This window comes from Oncorhynchus mykiss, chromosome 2 (assembly GCF_013265735.2).
Source record: "Oncorhynchus mykiss isolate Arlee chromosome 2, USDA_OmykA_1.1, whole genome shotgun sequence".
In the NCBI taxonomy this organism is placed as follows: domain Eukaryota; kingdom Metazoa; phylum Chordata; class Actinopteri; order Salmoniformes; family Salmonidae; genus Oncorhynchus; species Oncorhynchus mykiss.
Window position 1 is genome coordinate 70210319 of NC_048566.1, and position 8855 is coordinate 70219173.

At 40.5% G+C, this 8855-nt stretch overlaps 1 long non-coding RNA gene across 1 annotated transcript; it reads left to right on the plus strand.

Annotated features, from left to right (window-relative positions):
- Nucleotides 1-186: 186 nt before the first annotated feature.
- On the plus strand, nt 187-8591 carry LOC110495051. Its single transcript, XR_002469371.2, has 5 exons — nt 187-1145; nt 1257-1324; nt 3801-3936; nt 4028-4197; nt 8274-8591. It is a non-coding gene; the product is annotated as an uncharacterized LOC110495051 (long non-coding RNA).
- The last annotated feature ends 264 nt before the right edge of the window (nt 8592-8855 follow it).

Below are 8855 nucleotides of genomic sequence, written 5' to 3' on the forward strand. Positions count from 1 at the left end.
TGAGTCCGTGAAAAGGAAGCTAGGAAATGTAGTTTTCGAGTGGTTGTATGCGGTCGTATTTTGTTGACGGTCGGGACCAGGGGCGTATTTATTACGCCGATTATGTTGCAAAGCGTTTCTTAAACGGAAGCAAAGGGAACGGGGAGGGACCTACCTGAATGTGTCCAATAGGAACCCTGTTGCAATTGTTTGGACTAATGATAACACCCCAGGACATATTGAACTCGCAAGTCTTATTATAGAAGATATTTGTGAAATGCAATTCCTCATATTATTTACATTCTGGCATGCATTCATTAAGATTTTGTGTCTCAAATATTTCTCAAACTAATCCAGATTTTTTAAATGCAATGTTAGTGGATTATGTGTGCCAGTCACAGCCAGTTTGTCTAACGACTCAAACTGAATTATTCCGCTGCTCTGTCGTTTGAATAAGAAACTAACGGACCACTACAACTAGTATTCCAATTCCTAATTGAGCCAGACAAACTGCCAGCTGCATCCATTTCAACTCGAGAGCATTGCTTTTCCCTAGGCTGATTCTGAAATTGGTATGCTTGATAGATGTATTTGAGCAAGATTAGTGTTTGAAAACTCAAGGGAGCAGAAGAAAAAAAAAATTCAAAACTGTTCCCGTTCAAGACATTGACGATGCACTACATTACTAAATCCTGAGCCAAATATTGTTTTACACATTCTCTTTGGCAATGTTCTCCTGTGATACAAAAGTATCTGGAGCGGAATGGGCTACTATTTGGGGTCCTTCCTGGGTCCTTCATTTCCATGGTAACATTGTTGTTAACGTAACAATGCATCCGGGTCCCTGAAGCTAATAGCTAGCCGAATGGAAGAGGGACGACGTGTTATTACAGTAATGTATTCGCTAACTAGCGCCCCTGTTTGCTTCATTTGTCGTCGTTTGAACGGAAAGTGGCCTCTAATTTAGCTTGCTAGCTCACTCAGATAGATACATCGCTAAACTATCTATGATGCTAGCTAATCATAATAATACATGTTTCTAGCTAACTATCTAATTGTAGTAGTTTCCATATCACTTCTCAGACAATCAACAACATGACGCCGAAAAAAGAAATGGGCGGCAAGTGGAGGTCCTGGCTCATCAGTAGAGTCTAGCATCAAACAGAGTAAGATATATAATGTTAGCAGTTAGCTAACGTGATTCTAATATTTTGGATATAGCGATATGGACACATACTAAACTATTCTTTCCCCTCGCTTGCTAATTGTTTTGTAAGGTTTACTCAACCTGGCCTGTCCATGTCTCCACTCAAGTTGTTCAGCAGGGGAGGAGACAGTACTTCAGGTGGAGTATCATATGAAAGACTGTATCATATGAAAGAGTTAAAAGTTGTGGAAGAATTGACTGATACCAATCATGTGCTACAGATGTGGGGAAGCGACGATTCTGGAGCAGCTTGTAGAGGGAGCTGCAGGCTCTTGACCCACTTCTGCCAAAAGTCAAACTTCACGTCCCATCCATCTGCCTTTTAATTTATACATGTTATCCATACATTTTCATGGGTTTGGTACATGGTATTTACATGGTATTTACCTAACTACAATAAGGAATACAGCCTATAACTTGGTTGTCAAGTCACAAAATCTGCCCTCTGTCATATATACTGTACAAGCCGCTACAGTCTTACATACTTTTTTTAATGAAATCACATTTGGTGTGTAGCATTGCAGCATGGAATGTTTGTGATTGTGGCATATAGGCCTATAGTGTTATGGTGAATGTGAGCCTGGACAGCACAACAAGGATGAGTGGAAGTATGAGAGGGGCTTACATATTTCATGCTTATAGGATGTTGGATTTGATCTGACTGCAATGTCTATTTCTGCAGCATACCTATGGGACTAGATCCGTGAGCTAGTGCCCCTCCGTGCTCATCTGGTTCTGGTCTCAGCAATGTGAGAAGGGGACCAAATCACATTTTATTGGTTGCGTACACATTTTTTTGATGTTATCATGGGTGTAGGAAAATGCTTATGTTCTTAGCTCCAACAGTGCAGTAATACCTAACAATGCAAAACAATACACACAAATCCAAAAAATAAAAAGGGAAAATTTTAAATATTACAACGAGCAATGTCAGGAATATGTCAGGAGTCCAGAATATAATTATATATGTATATATGATGGTGTGTATAGACATTATGGACAGTACATGAATAGAAAAGGTGTGTACAGCAGTAGTTATATAGGATGAGCTTTGAATAGAACACAGTATATAGAGTGCATTCGGAAATTATTCAAACCCCCTCAATTTTCCCACATTTTGTTATGTTACAGCCTTATTCTAAAATTGATTAAATACATTTGTTTCCTCATCAATCTACACACAATACCCTATAATGACAAAGCAAAAACAGATTTTTTGATAAAATAAAAAACAGAACCTTATTTACATAAGTATTCAGACCCTTTGCTATGAGACTCGAAATTGAGCTCAGGTGCATCCTGTTTCCATTGATTATCCTTGAGATGTTTCTACAATTTGATTAGAGTCCACTTTTGGTAAATTCAATTGATTCAACATGATTTGGAAAGGCACACACCTATCTATATAAGGGTTCCTCAGTTGACAGTGCATGTCAGAGCTAAAACCAAGCCATTAGGTTGAAGGAATTGTCAGTAGACCTCCGAGAGAGGATTGTGTCGGGGCACAAATCAAGGGAAGGGTACCAAAAATGTCAGCAGCATTGAAGTTTCCCAAGAACACAGTGGCCCCCATCATTCTTGAATGGAAGAAGTTTGGAACCACCAAGACTTAGTGGGTTAACTGCCTTGCTCAGGGGCAGAATGACAGATTTGTACCTTGTCAGCTCGGGGATTAGATCCAGCATCCTTTTGGTTACCGGCTCAACACTCTAACCACTAGGCTACCTGCCATCCAACAACTAATGCCGTCTTTGGTGTGCTTATCAATGCACAAGCACCTTTTTCCGCACTCCTATTGCTCCTTCTGAACAGCTTGTTGGGTTGTGGCCAAAGACATATCATCCATAGAATGGGGTTGGAACATCTAACCCTATCAATTTGACTGTTAAACTCATGAGTACACTAGCAATGGATGCCAGTCTTGACTTGAATGGGAACTGCCATATATGGTTTATATGTCTATGGTTGGTTGTGACTGTTTAACTTTCGCAAATTTTAAAATTTGCGAAAGTTAAACTGACAGTTGCAAAAAACATACAGTTTGGAAAGCAAATACTGTTTTAACTAAATGTGTAATGTGATAGTTATTTTAACATAATTTTTCTACACACAAAATAAAACTATTTAATCAGTTTCTCAAATGAAGGGGATGATGACACAATCTTTACGAGAGGGAGGGTATCTGATTTAATTGGTCCTCAATTCGTGTCTCAGGCACTTCATTAAGGATAAATAGAGCAGCCTGGAGCAGGTTAGTTCTGAAGGATTTGTTTGCCATAGAAATATACCTGGGTAAAAGGTGGGCCACTTTCGTGGTACCGGTGATCCCTAATTGAAATCGGAGTTGACCAAAGTTACCTTGCTAAGTCCTCAAACCTGATTTCGTAGTATATGGCTCTGGGGCCTGAAGCAAGAGATCCAACAGCTTCAAATGTTTATTAAAAACATGAGGGAGAAACAAAGTTCCCTGTAGAACCAGGTACAGTGCTTACCAACTAGGGTCAGTCTCAATCACACCATTGCTGCTCTGAAAATACCTCCGAGCAGCACTGTTTCATGTCATCCACGCATGGGCTGAACCCTCCTTCATCGCTCTTTGTCTTGTTCTTCCCAGGTGTGTTGTCTGCAGGAAGACCTCGCCGCTCAGTATCTAATGTACAGAGAGGAATGTGATGCTCGCACGCTGCTCATCACCAACATCAGCAGCATGAGCTATGGACCAGATGAGGAACCAGAGGAAGAGCTGAAAGGTGGTGAAAAAATAATGATTCATCAACAGTCTTGATGGAAGAGAGGTTTGCAGGGTTATGTCAACTCTTAACACCCGTTCCTTTCCATCAGAAGTGGAAATATAGGACCCATTTAAAGAGAAATTAGCTCTGAAGGTGTGTCGAGAGGACCTGACTAAAGCCGAGGTGGAGCTAAATCGATCGCATGCTGAGTATGGAGATGTAATGCCCCGCCGTGACTGGGAGACGCTGGACCATACCCACAAAGAGAACTTGCTCAAGGTACAGTACATTACAGTAAAATATTTTATTCAACCACAGCAGATTCACTTCAATTCGTTTGGAATCTCTATTTGCACCTTTCCCATATGGAGACCCTGCAGAAAAACTGAATATGACACACTGCTTGAGGCGCACAAGCAGGTCACAGCCTCCGGGGAGAACTGAATGGCTTCAGAGAGGCCTGAATGGGAGCAGGTATCACATAGGAAAAACTGCTTTAGGTTTTCAGTATTTTTCCCCTTCCCATTTGTACTATGGTATTGTTGGTAGTAATGCCGAAAGCATTTACAGTGCCTTGCAAAAGTATTCATCCCCCTTGGCGTTTTTCCTATTTTGGTGATTTACAACCTGTAATATAAATTTATTTTTATTTGGATTTCATGTAATGGACATACACAAAATAGTCCAAATAGGTTTAGTGAAATGAAAAAAATAACTTGTTTAAAACTTAAGGCTAGGGGGCACTGTTTTTACATCCGGATGAAAAGTGTGCCCAAAGTAAACTGCCTGCTACTCAGGCCCAGAAGCTAGGATATGCATATAATTAGATTTGGATAGAAAACACTCTGACGTTTCTAAAACTGTTTGAATGATGTCTTGTGAGTATAACAGAACTTATTTGGCAGGCGAAAGCCCAAGGACACTCTCTTTTCAATGGGGTTTCAATGGAAATCTAGAATTCTAAGGCATTTGCTTGCAGTTCCTATCGCTTCCACTAGATGTCAACAGTCTTTAGAAATTTGTTGGTGTTTTTCCTTTGAGAAATGAAGAAGTAGGGCTGTCCAGAATGAGGGTCGAGTGAAGTGTACTGTTGTGGTTGAGGCGCGCGACCTGAAAGCACGCTCCACTTGGTTTTCCTCCGGTATTGAACACAGTTTATTCCGTCTTAAATTTGATTGATTATTTATGTTTAAAAATACCTAAAGTTGGATTAGGAAAGTTGTTTGAAATGTTTGGATCAAGTTTACAGGTAACTAATTAGATAATGTGTAGTCATGTTGCGGGAGTTGGAACCGATGTATTTTCTGAATCATACGCGCCAAATAAATAGACATTTTGGATATATAACGACAGAATTTATCGAACAAAAGGACCATTTGTGATGTTTAATGGACATATTGGAGTGCCAACAGAAGAAGATCTTCAAAGGTAAGGCATGCATTATATGTTATTTCTGACTTTTGTGTTGTGCCTGGCGGGCTGAATTATGATTTTCATGTGTATGTTTGATGGGGTGCCATCCTCAGATAATAACATGGTTTGCTTTCAACGTAAAGCCTTTTTGAAATCTGACACTGTGGCTGGATTAACAAGAAGTTAATCTTTAAACCCATGTATAACACTTGTATGAGTTATGAATTATTATTATGAGTATTTCTGTTTTTGAATTTGGCGCGCTGCTATTTCACTGGGTGTTGTCAAACGGGATTGGCGCACTGCTATTTCACTGGGTGTTATCAAACGAGATTGGCACGGGAAGGGATCACTAAGAAATTTTTACAAATTCTAAAAAATAAAAAACAGAAAAGTGGTGTGTACATATGTATTCACCACCTTTGCTATGAAGCCCCTAAATAAAATCTGGTGCAACCAATTACCTTCAGAAGTCACATAATTATTTAAACACATAATTATTTAAAGTACACCTGTGTGCACCTAAGTGTCACATGATCTCAGTATATATAGACCTGTTCTGAAAGGCCCCAGAATCTGCAACACCACTAAGCAAGGGGCACCACCAAGCAAGCGGTAGCATGAAGACCAAGGAGTTCTCCAAACAGGTCAGGGACAAAGTTGTGGAGAAGTACAGGTCAAGGTTGGGTTATAAAAAAAAAACGGATATTTTGAACATCCCACAGAGCACCATTAAATCCATTATTAAGAAATTTTAAGAATATGGCACCACAACAAACCTGCCAAGAGAAGGCCGCCCATCAAAACACACGGACCAGGCAAGAAGAGCATTAATCAGAGAGGCAACAAAGAGACCAAAGATAACCCTGAAGGAGCTGCAAAGCTCCACAGTGGAGATTGGAGTATCTGTTCATAGGACCACTTTAAGCCGTACACTCCATGGAGCTGGGCTTTATGGCGGAATGGCCAGAAAAAAGCCATTGCTTAAAGAAAAAATAAGCAAACACGTTTAGTGTTTGCCAAAAAGCATGTGGGAGACTCCCAAAACATATGGAATAGGTATTCTGGTCAGATGAGACTAAAATTGAGCATTTTGGCCATCAAGGAAAACGCTATGTCTGGCACAAACCCAACTCCTCTCATCACCCTGAGAACACCATCGCAGTATCATGCTGTGGGGATGTTTTTCATCAGCAGGGACTGGTACACTGGTCAGAATTGAAGGATATTCTTGAGGAAAACCTGCTTCAGTCTTCCAGAGAATTGAGACTGGGACAGGTTCACCTTCCAGCAGGACAATGACCCTAAGCATACTGCTAAAGCAACACTCAAGTGAATTCCTGAGGAATCATTTAAATGTCTTGGAATGGCCTAATCAAAGCCCAAACCTCAATCCAATTGAGATTCTGTGGTATGACTTAAAGATTGCTGTACACCAGCAGAACCCATCCAACTTGAAGGAGCTGGAGCAGTTTTGCCATGAAGAATGATGGATGTGCCAAGCTTATAGAGACATACCCCAAGAGACTTGCAGCTGTAATTGCTGCAGAAGGTGGCTATACAAAGTATTGACTTTGAGGGGGTGAATAGTTATGCACCCCCAAGTTTTCATTTTTTTGCTATTATCTATTTTTTGTTTCACAATTAAAAAATATTTTGCATCTTCAAAGTGGTAGGCATGTTGTGTAATTCAAATGATACAACCCCCCCAAAAATCTATTTTAATTCCAGGTTGTAAGGCAACAAAATAAGAAAAATGCCAAGCGGGGTGAATACTTTAGCAAGCCACTGTAGAGTTTTGCTTTGTGACAGAATCACTATCAACAGTTTTAGATCAGAACATTTACACAACTGTGTGATTACAGATGTGCTGGGAGGTAGTGAGTGTTGGTCAGAGCTCTCTAAGGACCAATCCAGCAAGCGGCGTCTGGATATAATGCTAGTAGAAGATCTCAGTCTTTACACTGGACTGGTAAACCTCCCTCCCTGCTGAACTTTCTAACTACCTGAACATCAACAACACATTTCCGAAAATAATGGCATGGTCAACATGTCTTCAGCCTGTGTCCACTTAGGGTACTTCTGATGATGTGCCCATGTACCTGTGCTATGAGGGACAGTTGAGGAACCATAGGCTAAAGAAGGCTGATATGAGATACATCTATGAGGTTTGGAAGGAGAAGGTCATTGAGGATGGGAAGGTGAACTGTTACCTTTTTGCTTTCAAAATAATCAGTTCATATTTCACACACTCTTTGACTCTGTAATATTTATTCTAAATGTATTTATCTTCAGAGAGATGAGAGCAGCCATCTTCCAGAATTTCTACACCAGCATGAGGAGAGCCAAGATGGGGAAAAGCCTGGGGAGTGGGTTTATAGATTATTAGAGGGCATTCGTCAACACCAAAATGATACTATACATTTAAAAATATATATATTTTATTTAACTAGGCAAGTCAGTTAAGAAGAAATTATTATTTCCAATGACAGCCTACCGGTGAACAGTGGGTTAACTGCCTTGTTCAGGGGCAGAACGACAGATTTTTACCTCATCAGCTCGGGATTCAATCCAGCAACCTTTGGGTTACTGGACCAACGCTCTAACCACTAGGCTACCTGCCACCCCACAAGACGTACAGAGGTAATAACCAATAGTTTTTGGTTCTCAGTCCCTAGTTTCACACCTCAGTCCACATAATTCCGCGCTCTCCCTTTTTGATAGAAGTATGTGTACAATAGCACCACTCCATGCTATTATTGCAATACAGTCGCATACTGTACTACCACACAAACACAACCTTTACAAGAAAAAGACTTAGACTGCCATTGCTGACTGTTACCTGTGGCAAAGATGTGTTATACCCCTTGTTCACAGACATTTGCATTAGTAATGATTTGTTTTGAAAGGATCATCAGGGGCATTGTGTTTGTGATTCACAGAGGTGACTGTGGCTGCCTTCAAGAACATTGACCCCTCTCTGGACTCTACCACACTGGACTGGAACCTAACAATGGCATTTCTAGATACCCCAGGAGGAGCTAGAGCAGCAGACAACAAAAAATGGACACAAGGCTGGCCCTGCAGCACCTCCTGGTAGCAGATGTAACCAGGGCTGGGCCTGCACCACAACAGGACTCATGCACTTTTAGAAAGTGTCAGCTGTCAGGCATCTTACTGTATTTTTTTTTCTTTGCTCTCGTTGCAAAGTAATTGTTTCTACTGAAATGATCTATAAATAAAATGTTTCCCACAATCAGTGTCAATAGTGTAGAGTTTATGTAACCACATCAGCATTCCAAAGTTAAGCTATCACATACGTCTCAGGTGATGTTCGCCAGTCTATTAAATTGATCACTGGTGCAGGATACCATTATAGAACTGTGCTATCTTGTGGATGTCCCCATGTAAAAACCCTGTGTAATGTTGATCCATGCCCTTTCTACCCAGTCATGTCATTTACACAGCAAATGTAATTCACCTTCATCAAAATGGGCTGAATAAGAGGTACCATAGTTTTGTCT